This window comes from Oculina patagonica, chromosome 3, assembly GCF_052425735.1.
Source record: "Oculina patagonica isolate OP01 chromosome 3, crgOcupat, whole genome shotgun sequence".
Classification (NCBI taxonomy): domain Eukaryota; kingdom Metazoa; phylum Cnidaria; class Anthozoa; order Scleractinia; family Oculinidae; genus Oculina; species Oculina patagonica.
Window position 1 is genome coordinate 25,991,949 of NC_135760.1, and position 18,541 is coordinate 26,010,489.

The window sequence follows — 18,541 nt, forward strand, 5'->3', positions numbered from 1 at the left end:
ACAGCAAATAAAGCTCGCAGTGCAAGACAAAATGTAGACAACGAGTAAAATTACTCAGCGGCACTACACAGCAAAAGAACTGAGAGGTTAATTATTATATCCAACTGTTCTATTTTGTTTGTCTTTTTTCAAGTGTGAGTGTATCGAAACCTCGATGCGCCTTTACGCAAAAAAAAATTGTGGCTCTCGTTCAATCGCTACACGGTTAAATTTTAATTTTCTCTGGTCGCATTTTTGGCAACCGTACAACGAGCAATTGACGTTATTTTCTATCGACTGGATAATGTGGACGTTTCAGTTAGATCTAAACGAAGTTATGATATGAAAACGCGCGCGGGGAAATTTGTTGCGCGGTGTTTACTGTGTAGGTTGAATGAAACCGCGAGTAAAAAGAGCGACAGAGATCTTTTATTCTCCCACGATGTCCTCAAGTCATCTATATCAGTCCGTGAAATTGTGGAAAACGAAAATTTTTACGAATGATACTCCTTGTGCAAGTCCAGTTTGCTTGTTTCTGTTGTTTGCTGTTGAATCTGCAGCTGCCATCATCAAGAATACAATAACTTTAGCAAATGAAGCTAAGCACTACGTACATAGATCAAGCCCACTGAAGAAAGAGACAGGACCGTGATGCAAGCTAACAACCTCTACTGAATTGCTGAGCCTGATTTAAGACAGAAAATTTCATGATGTTTTTAATTTCTGAACGCAGTTTCGATAGATTCCGTGTGGGCAAGGTTTAGATTTTTTCCATTTAGGTCATTTTTTTAGATAAATGTGGAGCTTCGCCTTTAGGCTTGCCAATAGCTATATATTACATTATCCTTTTCATTTAGAGCCCTAAAATATCAACCCAACCAAAAAAGTGGTATAGCCCTACCAGCCCCTCCCCCTCCGCGGTCCCTGTATATTGCTTTGAATAAAACTGATGTACATATATGTTTTTGAATAATAGAAATAATAGTAAGGCACTGTCCTCAGTGCGAATGCTTGTCTGAGCCAAAGGTTTTCTTTTCCTTGATAGCTCAATTTTGCGTAACTTTCTCATATTTGTGCGCTCATTGATAGAATACAATCGTGCTTTGTTGGTTTTTCACCGAGCACGCGCCAACAGTTGTTCGGACACTACTGACTCCAAGTTTTCACGCGCGTGCTGTGAAAGTCGCCTCGATCATCCCGGTAGTCACCTTGTCGTCCCAACAAGTACTCGATCGTCCGGATAGAATCTAAAGCGATCTAACGTTCGCCTTGATCGTCCCGGTAGTCAGGGTAGTGTTCCCATATGAGGCTTTAGTTCTCTTGATCATATTCTCCCATCTTCCCGCGTCCCCACAGCTCGATAGACGTACGTTTTGTACGAATCAACTCTCAGAATTTAAATTCAGAATTTAAATTTTTAATTACAAAACTGTATAAGAAAGAATTATTCTGCTTGTTTGCTAACTTGCCACCTAGTTATTCATTCGGTGTATGCAAATACCGCCATAACCAACCATCTATTACTCACTCCTCGCTCAAATTAAGAAAATCTTTTCTTAAGCTTATGTCTAAAGTGAAAAAAAAAACATAGTGGAAAAAAATGGTCAAGATTATTTCCACCTCTTCTTCTTGACAAATAAGCCCAGTAAGTAAGTTATAGTCCCTTTGATGACACAGTCACGCCACCTTGTGAACAATAAAAATAGATGGCAGTACAAAATGGTTGCCAGAAATGAAAAGAGCACGATGATGAAATTAGTAAGGCAGCTAATTTTGTGACCGGTGACGCTTAAGCGTGAGATTTTATGGTGGTTTGAAATTTCGAAAAATTTCGAGAGTTTTTTGGGAAATAAATTGCTCGTTGTCACGCCTTGCTATCCATTGACATCGTATAAACTTGATCCGTTGGAAGTGACATTTGTTCAGTATTTCGTTGCCGTTTTAAACAAGCTTGATTTTATACGTATAAAGTAATTAAAATATATCAGAAAATAACAATTTTCTCGAATGATGAAACTTTCTGGCAGATCAAACCTCCTCAAGCAATGAAAATTAGATTTCGTTCTCGGCGAAAGATGTAAATTTCTCAAAATTTATTGATACATGAACGTCTTCTCAGACCAATTTTTTTCAACGAGTAGTCCGCTGTTCTCAATGGAGTGGCCATCACCAAATTCGCGAAGGGTGCCGGGATTTGCATATTGCTAGCAAGAATGATATCTCGACACATACTCAAGTTGTCTTTTTTGAACGGTTTCAGGTAGGCCTTGACAAAATTTTGGTAGAAAGCATTGCACTGGATTGCTGAGCATTTCTGTTTAAAAATACGAGTTTTACTATGTAGTTTTCGTGCAAGTGTCTAACTGACAAATTATAATAACCGAAGAGTTGCTAGTTAATAATCTCATTAAACACATCTTAAAGAATAAAAAACTCAGCACACTATGTATTGTTTAGAATTATTATTTGTTCATCGGCAAACACAGAAGTGAAGAACGGGGAATTGATATAAGAAATAGATATAAACACTTTTTGAAGATCGTGACAGCTTTTGAATTCTTGCAAAATCAATAGCCGTTGTCAAGACTGTTAAAAGGGTTTTCCGCATAACAAAAGGCTAAAAAAAGGGCAAAGTCACCATTTCCATGCAATCAATCACTGAAATGTTATCAACAAACAATAGAAAGACAATCAATATGTTTTAATTATTGTTCTTGTTTAGTAAGGCAGCATGTTTGCCAAAGACCCGGGCAAAGAAAGCCAGGTAGGATCATTAATCGACAATTAAAAGCTTTTCAAACTCGTTCTTATACTAAAAGAAAAACTGCAAGTGAAAGACCTTTCGTTGATTCATTTTGTGTGGATTTTGATAACTTGAGCTAGAAGGCCATCAATAAAATTGTTAAACGAATATCCAATTTTTGTTGAGTATAACTGGTGTAAGCAGGTCAGTACAACGGACGAATGCTTGTACAGACGCCTTTTAACTTTATGGTTAACTTAACTTTACCATTTATTGATTCCCTCGCTTCGTTGATAATTTTCCTTAACGAATGTTTTATGACTTTCGCGGATCTTCTTCGCTTCGGCCATGTTTACAAACGCATTGCGTTTGATTTCTTGATCCGTGCCACTGCCCGCGCGGTCTGAGTCGAAATTTCCTCTTTTAAAGTTTAAAAACTTTCAATTGTTGGCAAACCTTAGCATACCACTTAAGGAACTGTCCTTGATGTATATTGCTTTGAATAAAACAGATGTATATGCTGATTTTGAGAAAAAACATTTAATTGTACATGTTCTAAGTGCGAATGTTGTCTAAGGAACTGAAAAATTATTTTCTTTTCCTATCGTTCGCATATTTATGCGCTCACTGTAAGAATAAAATCGTGCTTTGTTGGTTTTTCAGTTAAACGAGCAAGCACCGAAAGGTTTGGCGGTTAAATCCAATGGTTCAAGGGACTTGCGAAGGTCGCCTCGATCATCAGTTTTCCATATAAGGCTTTTCGCTTTCTGTATCATACTCTCCCATCTTCCCGCGTCACCTACAGTTCGATAGACGTACTCTTTGTACGAATCAATTCTCAAATTTTAAACCAAATGACAGACAGACATCAATTACAAAATTATAGGAAAGAATTATTCTGCTTGTCTGTTAACTCGCCACCCAGTTGTTCATTCGGTGTAAAGTCGTATGAATGTAGAATGAAATAATACAAAACAGTGCTCTAAAAATATTTATTGTTCTTTGAATTTTTATTGTCGCATCTGCCTTATCATCTTATTGCTCACTCGTCGCTTAAATTAATAGAATCGTTTTGGATTATAGTAGAAAGAAAAGGCCATAGTTGAGAAGAATGGTCGAGATTGTTTTCAAATCTTCTTCTGGACAAAAGAAGCCCAGATTTCATTCCCGTAAGTAACATGTCAATCTAATCTTGAAGGATTTACAATGCGTACTTAAAACAATGGGTTACCATTCACTAAAATTGGTCTTCCTAGATCGTCGGAAGTAGAAGGTTTTATCTGTTGGAAAAAAAGTCATCGGTCGAGAACATCGTTAATACACAGAGTTGGTGCGTAGCGTAACCCGCCTCTAAGATGGCGAACTTTGTAGTTCTATCTACAACTACCATTTATGAAAATTGCCGTAGATATCCATCACCATGAAAATCAAAAGAACTAACTTTTTTTTGGAACAGTTCTGAGTTGACAATTAAAAGATCTTAAAACTAGTTTCTTGATTAGCTAAAATAAAGTGTGCAGCTAAAAAACCGACCGTTGTTTTTAATATCTCTGCAGGTTTTGGTTGGTCAGGAAGTCATTTTAATGAGTAAACATTTATAGAAAATTATTTGTATACAATTATCTAACGAATATCCAAGGTTGGTAGAAAGAAATTACAGTGCAACCTCGATATAACGAACCTCTATATAACGAAGTCCTCGATATAACGAACGACATTCTTCGTCCCAGTAATAGTAAAATGTATGAGAAAGTACCTCGATATAACGAAACCTCGTTATAGCGAACATATTTTGCCAGTCCCTTGGCCCTTCGTTATATCGAGGTTCCACTGTACTGATCTTAGCATTTCCGACAAATGCTTGTACAGACGATTGTCTATGGTTAAATTTTCTAACATCTTATTCTTGGCGAATTCTAGCATATCACAGGAACAGACCTTGATGTATATTGCTTTGAATAAAACTGATGTATATCTTTTTGAATAATAAAAAAATAATAGTAGGGCGCTGTCCTCAGTGCGAATGTTTGTCTGGGCAAAAGGTTTTCTTTGCCTTGATAGCTCCATTTTGTGTATCTTTCGCATATTTGTGTGCTCATCGATAGAATACAATCGTGCTTTGTTGGTTTTTCACCGAGCAAGCGCCAACAGTTTCCGACGCTGACTCCAAGTTTTCACGCGCGTGATGTGAAAGTCGCCTCGATCATCCCGGTAGTTGCCTTGTCGTCCCAATCGCCTGAGAGTGATTTCTAACAAGTACTCGATCGTCCGGATAGAATCTAAAGCGATCTAAGGTTCGCCTTGATCGTCCCGGTAGTCAGGGTAGTGTTCCCATATGAGGCTTTAGTTCTCTTGATCATATTCTCCCATCTTCCCGCGTCCCCACAGCTCGATAGACGTACGTTTTGTACGAATCAACTCTCAGAATTTAAATTTTTAATTACAAAACTGTATAAGAAAGAATTATTCTGCTTGTTTGCTAACTTGCCACCTAGTTATTCATTCGGTGTAAACTCGTATTAATGCAAATACCGCCATAACCAACCGTCCATTACTCACTCCTCGCTCAAATTAAGAAAATCTTTTCTTAAGCTTATGTCTATAGTAAAAAAACCAAAGTGGAGAAAAATGGTCAAGATTATTTCCGAATCTTCTTCTTGACAAATAAGCCCAGTAACGTCACCTTGTCGACCAGGCAAGGTGTAAAAGGCTTAAATATAATATTTTGGCTGGCCAACACCAGCCTTCTTCAGGTTTTATATTGAATGAAAGGCGAATTTACATGGTCTTGATATAATAGACCAGAAATAACATAATATGGCTATTTGATGTGTAAAGAATACAGAAAAATAATATATAATGTGTATTTCAAAAAACAAAAATAGCACTAAGCTTAAAACGCATAATGTCTACCTGACAAATTATAATAAGTTGCTGAATAATAATGTCACTAAGACCCACTAAACACATCTCATTAGAGCAGTTTTCACTTGAGTGTCGAAAGTAAATTGCGTTTGCTTTGGTTTTGCATTACTACGCTTAGTGATTGGCTTAAAAATCTCGCGCCACTTTCTCAGCCAATCAGGAGTAAAACCAAAACCAATCGCGACTCGCTCGCGCACGTTTTCCCGCGCTTCGCACCGGCTACATGTATTTGCTTCGCGTTTTAATTGGTTCACTGGATTGTCTGTGTTCTTTGTGATTGGCCAGAGTAATTACTTTGGTTTTGGTTTTACGACACTCAATTGAAAACTGCTCTAAAGAATGAAAAATCAACACAATTTTTGTTCAATAGATAGCTTTCATATTTTAGATCACGCCTCTACCAGCTTTCAACTTAAGATAAAGGAGGCTATCCATATTCAAAAGGAACTACCTTGCCTCAATCAGCAATTACACCATGTAAATCTAAAATTATCCTTCTAATTCACACATTTTCACGTTCTGTTGTTACTACTTGTCTTAATTAGCATTTTTTTCTACTTATTATTCAACTCACTGTGCTTTGTAAACCATTCAACTGAAGATGACAGATGCTCTGTCGAAACATGTCTTTGAAACTTAAAAATATTGTCGTTTTTCTTAAAAAATTTATGAATTACATTGAATTTCAATTTGTTTATAACAAACGTAGAAGATTGCTAAAGAAAGTGAAGAGCGGGGAAATGATATAAAAATAGATATAAACAGTTTTTGCAGATCGCGACAGCTTTTGAATTGAAAAGTTTAAAAGCAATGGCCGTTGCCAAGACCGTAAAAGTTTTCGCATAAATCATAACGTCAGGCTAATAAGCAGAAGTCACCATTTCGATGCAATCAATTACAGGAAATGTCATATGAACAAACAATAGAAAGACCATACTTTTGCATATCCCGCACAGTCTTTATGTTTTAATCGCTAAACAAATAATTATACAGAAAGCTAGTTATGCTTGCGTTCACTACTTTCGGAGAGCAGTAACTTTCGTTATTTTATCAAAATTTTCGGAGGGGGTGCTTCTTTCGGGGCTCGTTAGATTCGGAACTTTATGTAAACGTTATGTACATGTGTTATTATGTTACCAAAAATAATTAAATGACACAAAATCTAAATAACCTAAATTTATTGTGAGGAAGAGTCAGACACTTCTATTCAAAAAAGTTGGGAAGGCAAAATTCATTCATTTCTGTTTATGTGAAGTGCCTTTCGAAATTTATAAAAATGCTACTACGTTACTTTCTGGGGGTGGTTAGATTCGGAACTTTATGGCATATTAATCAAACATTAGCAACAGTTTTTTTCAAACGAAAGAAAGAAGCTTTCGTTTATTTCTGTTTAATGACATCTAAACTAATATATATGGAAATTTCAGACCTTGACCGCTATCGTAATTCTTGAGAGAGCAGTGACCGCTGTCAAAGATATCCTCGTTCTAGAACAAGGGCATCAGGACACGTTACCATTTCAATTCAGCCAATCACCTTATTCATTATGTCATCAACAACCAATAAAAAGAGCGCATTTCAACGTGCTCCACGCCCACTTGTGGTTTTTATTGCTCTCTTCGTTTCATTCAGGCTGTAGGTTTGCCACAGGAAAACAGGTAGGATCAGTTTACAAGACTTAGTAGTTTTTTGCGTTTGTCCCTCTTGAACTCAAATACTGAAAGGCCAACAGTTAATTCGCATGTATTTATTTTCTGCAGGTTATCATCGCTTGAGTTAAGACGATATCTTGTACATCTGTAGGAAACGCTGATACATTTTCTCCACAAATATCCAAGGTAGGCAGGGAGAATGCCAGCTGTATTTTAGTTTTACCGACTAAAATAGGCCATCGTTAACGGTTAAAGCTTTAAACTTTCAATTCTTGATTAACTTACCATGTTACACGATTTTTTGCTAAACGTTTGTTGCTGTGATTATACGATACATGTTTTTCACTTGGGAGGTGCTTATTTTGAAATGCGCAGGTATTGGATCATAGGGCGTTGTTCCAGTGTTAATTTCTGTCTTAGCTTAGGTTTTCACAGTAACTTACATTTGCATGATTTTGGGTGTAACTGTTTGCAATTGTGTGCTGTCATTTCGAGTAAAATCGTGCTCTGTTGCTAATTTCCTAAGCTCGTGACAATAATTTTGGTCAAAAATAATCATCGTCTACCTTAAGTCCCGACGCGATGTTTTCTGGCAGAAATAGGTCAACCGCTTTTAAATAGCCACAGAACGTGTAGACATCGGGCGATTTCAAATTAGTTCTTCTCTTCCTCGGAGTTTTTGGGCTCTCCAAGTTTTCGAGAAGAGTACGCCGTGTCAATTCCACAATGTAAACTACTGGGACACCAGTAATTGTGTTTACCTTACAAAGTTAATATTTTTCTTGAATATTAATTTTCTGATGTTTTTCTCGTATGCTAATTTCCAGCTTCCACAGAACGTGATTGTTATGAATTCTATAGGGACGCGCTTCTTCGAGATGGATATTTTGAAAACGAAATTTCGTGTTTCAATTGAAGATGAATTCATTTAAAAGTTTAAAAATCACGGATTGCGTTTTTTTTTTAATTAAAGGATTTCGTTTCATTCAAACTTGAAATTATGACACGACGAAAATGAAACGTCGTTTTTAATCGGGCGTGGCCGATTTATAGTTTACCCTTTGGTCGTCCTAGAGCGTAGTCTCCTGGCGCGGCCAAAAAGACGGGGATAGCTTGGGGTTGCTACAAAACCGCTACGGGTGACGCATACCGCAATGGTTTTCATTTTAGTTTTGACAGGAAATCGTTGCAGGCACACTTGGTCGACTTTTGGGTTAATGTGTAATCAGGTTGTGTTTTTTTGCTTCGGCGGAAGGACAGAGAAAAAAGCTTACGGGGCAAAGTACAGTATGGGGCCCAGTTCTCGGCCACTTTTGACGTAAACTTGTATTTCTTACCTCAGAAGAACCGCAGGAACTTGAAATTTCTCCCAGAGCTAGCTACATTATTCAGCTTTTTGGTGTAAAGCTATCGACCGGTCAAAAATTAATTTGCCCGAGCAATAATAAAAATAAAAGCTCCATTTGTGGGCCCAGTTCTCGGCCACCTTGGCCCAGTTCTCGGCCACTTTTGACGTAAACTTGTATTTCTTACCTCAGAAGAACCACAGGAACTTGAAATTTCTCCCAGAGCTAGCTACATTATTCAGCTTTTTGGTGTAAGGCTATCGACCGGTCAAAAATTAATTTGCCCGAGCAATAATAAAAATAAAAGCTCCATTTGTGGGCCCAGTTCTCGGCCACCTTGGCCCAGTTCTCGGCCACTAAAAAGCTTGTGCGTAATTATCTGTAAAAAAATGCTCAATTAATTTTCACAGTCATAAAATCACTCTGTAAACCTATTTATACTATATCGATCCCAAATTATTTTTATGATGCTTTGTTTTACTTTAGAAAAGAAGGATTTTAACGCGCCTAGTTGCCTATGTGCAGGTTCTGGCAAAACCGCATTGTGTGACCCGTGCATTTAGATGGTTTATTTTGCAGTGAAAAGGTCTTGAAAGATTTAGGTGTTGTAGAAATAATAGACAAGACAAGAGTCAGCTCAAAACTTAGAGATAAGATTGAACTTTATTTTTAAAACATTTATTTCTTTCATTCTGGCAGCAGCAGATGAAATTATATTAAAAACCAAGCGCTAAGCTGTGATAGCGAGCAGGGTGGCCTAGAACTGGCAAATACGCAAACGTCGCAAGAAAAAATTTCGAAGTAAATTAAGACCAAAAAATACAACGGTTCAACGAAAAGTTAACTAAAGCAGAAAGCTGAATTATTCTACGTTTCACATGCCAAAAATTAGCTCGTATGGTCGGGGCTTTTGGATAAAATACGAATTTAACTACATCCATGAATTTGGAGCCGTAAACAAACAACTTTTTCGGGAATGCAAATTCACCTACCTCCGCGTAAACTCGACGTGTGAGCTTTCTATATCGAATTGAACGATCAAACTCAAGATACTGATCAGTCTATCGTTTGAAGGAAATACCTTTTTCTTTTGATTCAACTGGAGTGTGAAAAAACGCGTTAAACACAAAGTGGCCGAGAACTGGACCCGGCCGAGAACTGGGCCCCATACTGTACTGATATTCACCATTGTGAAATTGCACTTACTTTGACAAGTTAAAGTTATTTTTGTAAATGAAAAAGGTAACGTCATTGATGTCACGCAGTGTTTTTTTTAGCAAACTAGATGGTTTGCTGGTTTCTGACTATGAATGGGGGTGTGATCTTGCGGTATATTTTTTGAGCCTGACTCCGCCGTAAAACTTTTTTTTTATTTAGCAAGAACTGTGTCGATTTTCATTTCTGAACAATTGGTCGTCAAGTCGTTTGTCAAAAAGAGTAGAATGTTTGTACAGCATGTTTTGGAATTATTTTAGATTTGGTTAGTAAGACGCTTCTGAAGACCTGAGCAAAACATTGGGAATGTACAGTATTAATAGGAACTTGAATGTAATTTTTCACAAGTTGGATAAAGGTATCAACTGAAAAAAATGGAATTCAAAATGAGAACTTGGATTTTGTTGTAATTAAATTTTATCGCGGATTGGATGCATAATATCACGGCTTTGAAAGTCTTCAAATAATTAGAAAGGTTCCTTTCTTCCTTTTGATCTTATTGTTATTTTCATGTATTGATTATTCGAAAGTGGTTTTCGTTGATACGAAAAAAAAAAACGGGTTTTCACTGAATTGCTTGAAGTATTTTTAGACGTGATAATATTGGCTTAATCAAATTACATTGTGCACGAACAGTATTTGTTATTCTTTTGTCTTGAAACTTTGAGGAAATTGAAATTTTTGTTTGACAGTAGTGTATGAAAGGCATTTTATAGAACTGAATAAAAAATAAGAAACATTGATAAAGGTTATTTCAAAGATTTATTTTGCCTGATTTTGAAGGGTTTCAGGAGTTTTAAAGAGTGCTGGTAAACGGCTGTATGTTGTTTGTGATTACGGATCTTATTTAGTTTCGAACGCTCTAATTTTTGAAAGGTTAAAACAGGTTAAAACCGGGCGGTTTCATGAGTTTTATGGGTAGAAAGGTACGGTGGTGGTCAAAAAAAAAAATGTTTAGAAAGGAATGACTGTAGTAGCACGTAAGTCGGAGGTTTGCGTGAGTCACGGGGTATAGTATGCGTGAGCTGGATTTCCGGCGTCATAACGGCATGTTTTGTTTACTGAAAGATACACTCGACGTTTAGTTAGCTTAGTCGGCTTGGGAAACTATTTTAAAAATGAATGTTGTAATAGTTAATTAATAGTAATCTAGAATTAACCCACTCTCGATTGGAGTCTGTTCTGGATTCGCGCTACCTTTTCGCCGCGAAGGAATTTTGTAAAATTTCGCTAGTGGAAAGAGGTAATGTAAGAACAGTATCAATAACTCAAAAGGAGGAACTTCTTTGTAGCTCTGAATTAAAGATGATTTCCAGTCCGTACTGCGCAGACTCGGGGTTTGTTTACGTTTTTGTTTTGAATTCGTTGAAACGTTACACTTCGGTGACAGCATACATGACGTTTTTTAGTCCGCCATTACAGTTCGTTTCGTTCAAGAAGTTCCGATGAGCTAAAACGTCGGTTTGAAATAGCGTCAAGGTTCTTCTACTCGTTATTATTTGTTCTGCAAGGATATCTGGCGTTAATAATGAAGAAAAAGGTAAGTTTGTCGCGGAATTTTTAGTTTTGCTTGTAAACATTCCCTTCGTGTGGGCTCACATAAACATTGCAGCCGAGATTGCGCAGTACGGACTGGAATTCATATTTTTTTTTTTTTTATTGCTTTTACTGATTCATGCACACTACATTACAATACAATTACTGACAATTACTTACAAAGACGATTCTAACATTGCATACACTACAAACACGAAAAAAAAAAACAATACTATTGTCGCTAACGTAAAGCGCTACTCCTATTTAACAAAAGTTTTGATTGATTGCTAAGCTACTTCTATTTGACACTAATTATGCCCTATTTACAACAATGAAGATTAAGTAAAAGGACTTATTTAAAGATACAATAATTTCTCAAGAAAACTTAAGTATTTCCCATTTCTGTAGGTGAAATTTAAGCCTGTCCCTTTTCTTAGCAATACAATATTCAATGTGTTCAATATATTTAAGTTTAGCTATTAACTGAGGTAGGAGTGGTTTTGTTTTCCTGAGCCGATTAGCGTGGATTACTTGCTTACCAGCAATGAGAATATGATTGAGAAGAGTCCAATGAGGACTTTCTTTTGTAAAACCTAGCAGAATTTCGCTGTCATTTAGCCTAGAAATGGTAATATTTAATTTATTTAACCAGTTAGTAGTATGCGTCCAGAAATCTATGGTAAATTTGCAGTGTAAAAACAAATGCTCGAGAGATTCTTCGTACTCTCCACAAAACGTACATAACGAGGTATCTATTAGCCTCATTTTATTCAACAATTTGTTAGTATATATTATACGATTAAGAATTTTAAATTGAAACATTCTTGTTTTAATGTCTAAAGTCACTTTTTGTGGCGTTAAATAAATTTGATTCCAGTCAAGATTTTGATCATCAAATAAAGAGTTGTATTTTAATCTTGCAGTAGGATGGACGTGTATGTTCCCTATCAGAATCCAGTACAGTCTTTTGCTCGTGAGTTCACTGAGCTTAATTTCTTCATTATTACAATTGAGCACAAACTGAGTTAAATCCAAAATTGTGGTGGTGCTCTGCTCTTGCGCATCAGGGGGTTGTGGATTTTTCGAGTTTATCAAGACTCTCCATGCGTCTGGAAGTGCTTTTGACAGACCAAGGATTAAGAAATAATTGTTAAAATTCAGCCCTTTTTCTCTAAAGAAATTCCAAGTTTTTAATTTGCCGTTCGGGAGAAGGATATCTTTTATCTTTACAATTCCAGCCATATATGATTTTTTGCAAAATTGAGGTTTGCCCCCAATACGCAGAAATTGATTGTTCCATAGTATTTGATCCATGATGACGTCTCGGGAGGACATTTCTTTAGTATTGACTGTCGCCCAGGTCTCAAAACACTCGCGATAAAATTTAGGAAGGTGTTTAGGTAGATCAGCACCATTATAATTACAATGAAGAAGGAATTTCTCGCCGTGATCTTTGAGAATCCTTGATAGAATAAGTTTCCAAGGGCTATGATAGTTCTCAGTATACTTCTTTAGGCAAATGATTCTCTGAGTTTTGATTGCAGACTCCACGTGAGGCATTTTCAGACCGCCATCTTTATAATCGCTGATCAGAGCTAAGCGTTTGATTTTATCTTTTCCGTTCCATAAAAAATTAAACATCACAGAATTAACCTTTTTCAAAAAATCTTTGTCTAGATTTAATACGGAAGCACGGTACATGAGTTTTGGCATTGCGAATGTTTTAATGATTTGAATCTTGCCGAACACAGTTAGATTTCGCCATTGCCAACCATTCAAGGTTTTCTTTAAAGATTTAAGTATTGCTTCAAAATTAAGTTCATGTTTTAGGCGAGAATTATACGTAAAATAAATTCCCAGAATCTTCATTGGTTCATTAACAGTTTCTATACCCAAGTTTTGTTTACAATTATGGCTACTCCCGAGCCAGTAGGCCTCCGTTTTGTCTTTGTTTAATTTCAAGCCTGAACATTTTTCGAATAGTCCTAGTGTACTGAACAAATGTTCTATGGAGGCTTTGTTGTGTACAAATGTTGTCAAGTCATCAGCAAAGGCTGCAAGTTTTACCTCTATATTACCAATTTTAATTCCTTTAATACGAGGATCACTTCTTATTTTAATTAATAGTAGTTCCAACACTATGATGAACAGATACGGTGACAACGGGTCTCCTTGTCTAACACCTCTTTCAACATTGAACAATGGCGTCGAAAAACCATTGTTTGTGACATGACTGGATATATTAGAATAAAAAACAGAGATCCATTTAACAAAAGATTCACCAAGATTAAACGATTTTAATGCTTTTAGCAAAAAATTCCAGCTTATAGAATCGAATGCTTTTTCAAAGTCAATTGCCACCATTAACCCAGGTATCTGGTTAATTCTCGTGTATTCCATGATGTCTTCGATTGACCGGACCGCATCGAAAATAGTTCTGCCTTTGACATAAGCATATTGGTCCCCGTTTATAATAAAAGGCAATACTTTTTCTAATCGCAATGCTAATGCTTTCGAAGCTATTTTAGTGTCAACATTTAATAAAGAGATAGGCCGCCAGTTTTTTATATAACGTCTATCCTTTCCTTTCTTCTCAATAAGTCTTATTATTGCTTGTTTTTGTGAATTAGACAATTCGCCGTGTAGGTAAGAAAAATTCAAGGAATCGGTCATAAGTTGGCCAAGAAGATTCCAGAACTTTTTGTAAAATTCTGGTGTTAAGCCGTCATTTCCAGGTGTTTTTCCATTTGGGAATTTAGATAGTGCGTTAAAACACTCAGTGTTTGACAAAATTCCTTCACAAAGATTTTTCTGATCATCGCTTAGTTTAGGAATGTGAACGCTGTTGGTGAAATCTGGAATAAATCGGTCACCATCGCTTGAATCCTGGTTTCTGTAGAGAGATGTGTAATAATCCTCAAGTTCTTTCATAATGAATTTTGAATTTAAAATTATTTTTCCATCTGAATTAAATAGCCGACGAATCGATGTTTTTCCGGTTTTGTTGGTTTCAAGATTTAAGAAGTATTTTGAATTTTTTTCCCCTTGTTCATACCAGTTCACTCTTGATCTGATTATTTTACCTTGAATAATATAATCATACAATGCTTCATACACACTCCTTGCTTCGTCCAACTTTATAATATTATCTTCTGATGGATTGTTGTTGTAAATTTCCTCGCATTGTTTTAGGGTTTCTTCCGCTCTCTGTAACCGTGCTTTTCGATTTTTGGCGATAGTTTTGCTATATTGGAGAGTAATTTGTCTGATCCTGTATTTAATTAAATCCCATAAAACTCTTGGGTCATTAACTTCAGAAAATTCCATAATCCAATTTGGATATTCAGAGTTAATAAGCTGTATGTAAGTATCGTCATCAAGAAGGCTTGAATTAAATTTCCAATAAGATGGTCCAAATGGTTGGTCTTTTAGGCTATTGAGGGACAAGCTGATTGCTGCATGGTCGGTTCTGATAGCTGGGACGATGTCTGCTTTTTGAATGTCGTCTTGTAGTTCATCACTTATGAGCCAAAAGTCAATGCGTCGCTGAATAATCGGCGTTTTTTGCCTCCAAGTAAACTGCTTTTTATCTGGATTATGAACTCGCCATATATCAATTAGGTTATACTCAAGCATTATATCATGAATATTTTTAACAGTAGATTTCGTTTCAATTTTTCCTCCAGAGTTATCAAGAGCAGCATCTAGATGAACATTGAAATCTCCACCAATGATAATTCTACATTCTGTGTCAAAGCTGGTGGTTTGAATAATAGAAAGGATTTCTTCGAAAAAGGCTACTTGTTCGTTGAGTTTTGTAGGCGCATATAAATTTAACAAAAGAAATGGAGAGTCTTGGATGGTCATCTCTAATAAAATGTAACGGCCGTTATCGTCTATTACGGCATTTTTTAATTCGAACTGTAGCTGTTCGTTAATGAGGACGAGCACTCCACTGCTATGATTCGAACCGTGACTATAGATCATTTCTCCACGCCATTGGAATTTCCAATCACTAAGGATTTCTGGTGTACTATAGGTTTCTTGAAGAAACGTTATGTCACTTTTCTGTTTTTCTATCCACGTAAAAATTGATTTGCGTTTCTGGAGGTCTCGAATCCCTCGAGCATTGAGTGACATTATCTTAAAATTAACTTCTCCTATTGTGCGACTATGATTTTATCCTGAATAGAGTAGTAATGTACTACACTCTGAGGCAAATTTGCCTTAGAGATGTAGTACATCACTACTGCTCGCCGACTGGAACAAATATGGGGACAAAAATGGATTCAAATATTGGAATCAAATATTGGAATCAAAACTGAAATTCAAGCCATGGAAAATCAAAACTGAAATTCAAACCCTAGAAAACCAAGCCTGTAAAACCAAGCCTGTAAAACCAAGCCTAACTCAACCCTAGGTTCAAAATAAAAAAAAACTTCTTATACTCTTTTTCAAAATTTTGGATACAGTGCTTTTAAACAAGCCTTGATATCATAACTGAAATATCAATCTGGAAAACCAAGCGAAGCCGAGTTTTATGCTGTTTTTATTATCATGGTAAATCTCTTGTACTGAATATCTGTTGTGAATTATCTTCTAAAACGATTATGATTTTTGTTATTTTTGAATTCATTTTTTCTTTTTCAAGGTCAGATAATACACTGTTTAAATCATTGTAAATGTTACATAGGTATTTGCTTGTGTCATTTTCTTTATTTAATAATTTTGTTAATGGATTGCAATGTCCATCTTGTTTTAGTTTTTTTTCTAAATATACTAAAGTGTCTAGATTTTCATATACCGAATCTCCGAGTTTTGATAATTCTTTTAATGTTACGATATACTTCAGTGTGTTTATTGCGTCATCAGACATATTTTTGAATGTATCTGCTTTGAAACATATTTTCTTTAAATTTTCCATGTTTATTTTCATGTTGGTCATTTATCTATATATATAGTGTATGTTTTTATTTTTATGCGTTTTTAGTGCGTTTAAAACAAACCTCGTTGACATAATGAAAATCAAAACCTAGGATCATAACCTAGGATAAACAGATGAGTTTGTCTTTAATATCCATAAGGATATGTTTCTATACAGCTATCCGATATGTATTTTATTGTGCGCTTGTCATATCCAAAGCTGTATACTTTTTCCTCATATTTGTTAAAAATTTGTTTACTCTGTCTGGTTATCTTATTTTCATTTACTAATGTGAGTTCTTTGATATCGCCCTTAACCATCTTAATCATATTTGTGTGATTTAGTATTTGTGAATTTTCATGATTAAGGGAAAAACCTTTAATAACACATTTCTGTTTATTATCGCCATATATGAAACTGTAGTTTTTAGGGCCACCGCTTACAAAGGTACCTTTTATAACCTCACTGTCTAACTCATCTGTTAAATCACCTAACATATCACCTGTTTCTATTGTCTTACCATTTTTGGATTCGATATACACAATACTATCTGTATCAAAATATAATACCTGTTTATCTAAATAGTCTAGTTTTTCATACAACATTAGCCGTGCACTGCTAGTCGTAAAACATGCTACATAGATATTTTATTATAGCTATTATCAACAAACTGATCTTTATAAGTATAACTCATCTGTACCATTTCTTCATTTATGAAGTTTATGTTTAAATTATCTATTTTATCATCGAGAACTACTTGATAAAATTCATTTATATCAGTCACGTATTTACATTGATTCATATTATTTCGTTGGCCAAATTTTCCCCAAAGTGAGTTTAAACACATTTTTGCAATTGCTCGTAAACCTGAATTTTCATGTAATTCACCTAATTCAATGTCTAAATTCTTTTTAACTTTATTTCTAAAAATTATCTCGTCATTGTTATTTTTAAAATTATATTTTTTGATTCAACTTTTTTATTGCCCCTATTTTTAGCTTTTGTAATGGTTTCTAGAGGTTAATTGGCAGCAAAAGAGGGTAAGGAAGGAGTTTGTTTATACTTTGTGGTTGGGTGGGTGGAGGTTCTCGCCTTGTATTGTTGCCCCCCGTAGAAAGCTTATGGGGTCCCTCTATCAATATTTTTTTTTTTATTTCTTCATTCATTTTAAGATTTATTTTTTAAGTTTTTTATTTTTTTTAGTTGTATGGGCAGAAGGGTAATTACCCTTTTTTTTACCTCCTTCAAGTTTTTTTTTCAGTATAATTGCGATACAGTTCCCTTAGAAGCAAACATTTAGTGTATTTATATTGTACGCTAGTTTCGGAGTTCACTCTTAATAGCTATTATAGCATTTTGAAGGTTATTTGATAATTGTACTCTGTTAATTAGGGATTTATATCTTTTATTCATATAATTGCACCATTGTAAAAATAAGGTTTGAAAATACATACATTAGTATGCCTGAATGAGAAAAGTGTTTTGCGATACAAAAAATAATTATAATTACCTGATATAGTATTTTATTTTGTTTAATTTTTTTTAGAGTAGTTTTAGATTTATCGTGTTCATTGCAATTCCCCCATAACTTTTATCTTTCATGAAAATTCATTTTGCTTCACAATATTTATTACAATTATTACACATTTTAAACCGCATATTATTTAATATATTTTTAGTTATTGATGCTTAAATTTTCTACACTCTACCTGACATCACTTCTTTTTTCGATGGTTTAGTGTTTTTGAAGCAAGTATTCCATGAAAAAACGTTCATTATTACTTACCATACATTTATCCATGAAATTTTAAACAAGATAGAATTTTTGGGGTTTGTGTTTATCACGTTCGTATAAGCTTTTACAAGAATGGCAGTTATGCTACATCTAAAAAAGCTATGATTTTAGACATCGAAATGATTGTTTTATAATATTTTTTTTACCAATTGTATGATTATGCAGATAATTATCTAATATCTAATTTCAAACATCTAAAGAATCATAATATTATTTCAAATTACATTATATAATTTTCTTGTTTTTTATTTTCGACTTGAATCCATCTTTCAACTGAGTTGTGGTGTAATTCTAGGGTGTAAATTAGCATAAGCTTTACAATGCTGCTAAGCATAATGTTATTATTTTTTATCGTATAATACATTTTTTCTATTCACTTTTGTTTTGATAAATATAACCGCCCTTTTCCTGCAGGTATTTTAACAG

The 18,541-nt window shown here is 35.1% G+C and overlaps 2 protein-coding genes across 2 annotated transcripts in view; both read left to right on the plus strand.

The window, feature by feature from the left end:
* Window positions 1-18,541, plus strand: part of LOC144647269 (uncharacterized) — a 163,714-nt gene that overhangs the window by 15,416 nt on the left and 129,757 nt on the right. The gene's annotated exons all lie outside the window — the stretch shown is intronic.
* Window positions 2,697-18,541, plus strand: part of LOC144647295 (uncharacterized) — a 43,241-nt gene continuing 27,396 nt past the window's right edge. Inside the window, exons 1-2 of the mRNA XM_078507078.1 lie at window positions 2,697-2,743; window positions 7,408-7,485. The gene's annotated coding sequence lies outside the window, so the exon portion shown is untranslated. The remainder of the gene's footprint in view (window positions 2,744-7,407; window positions 7,486-18,541) is intronic.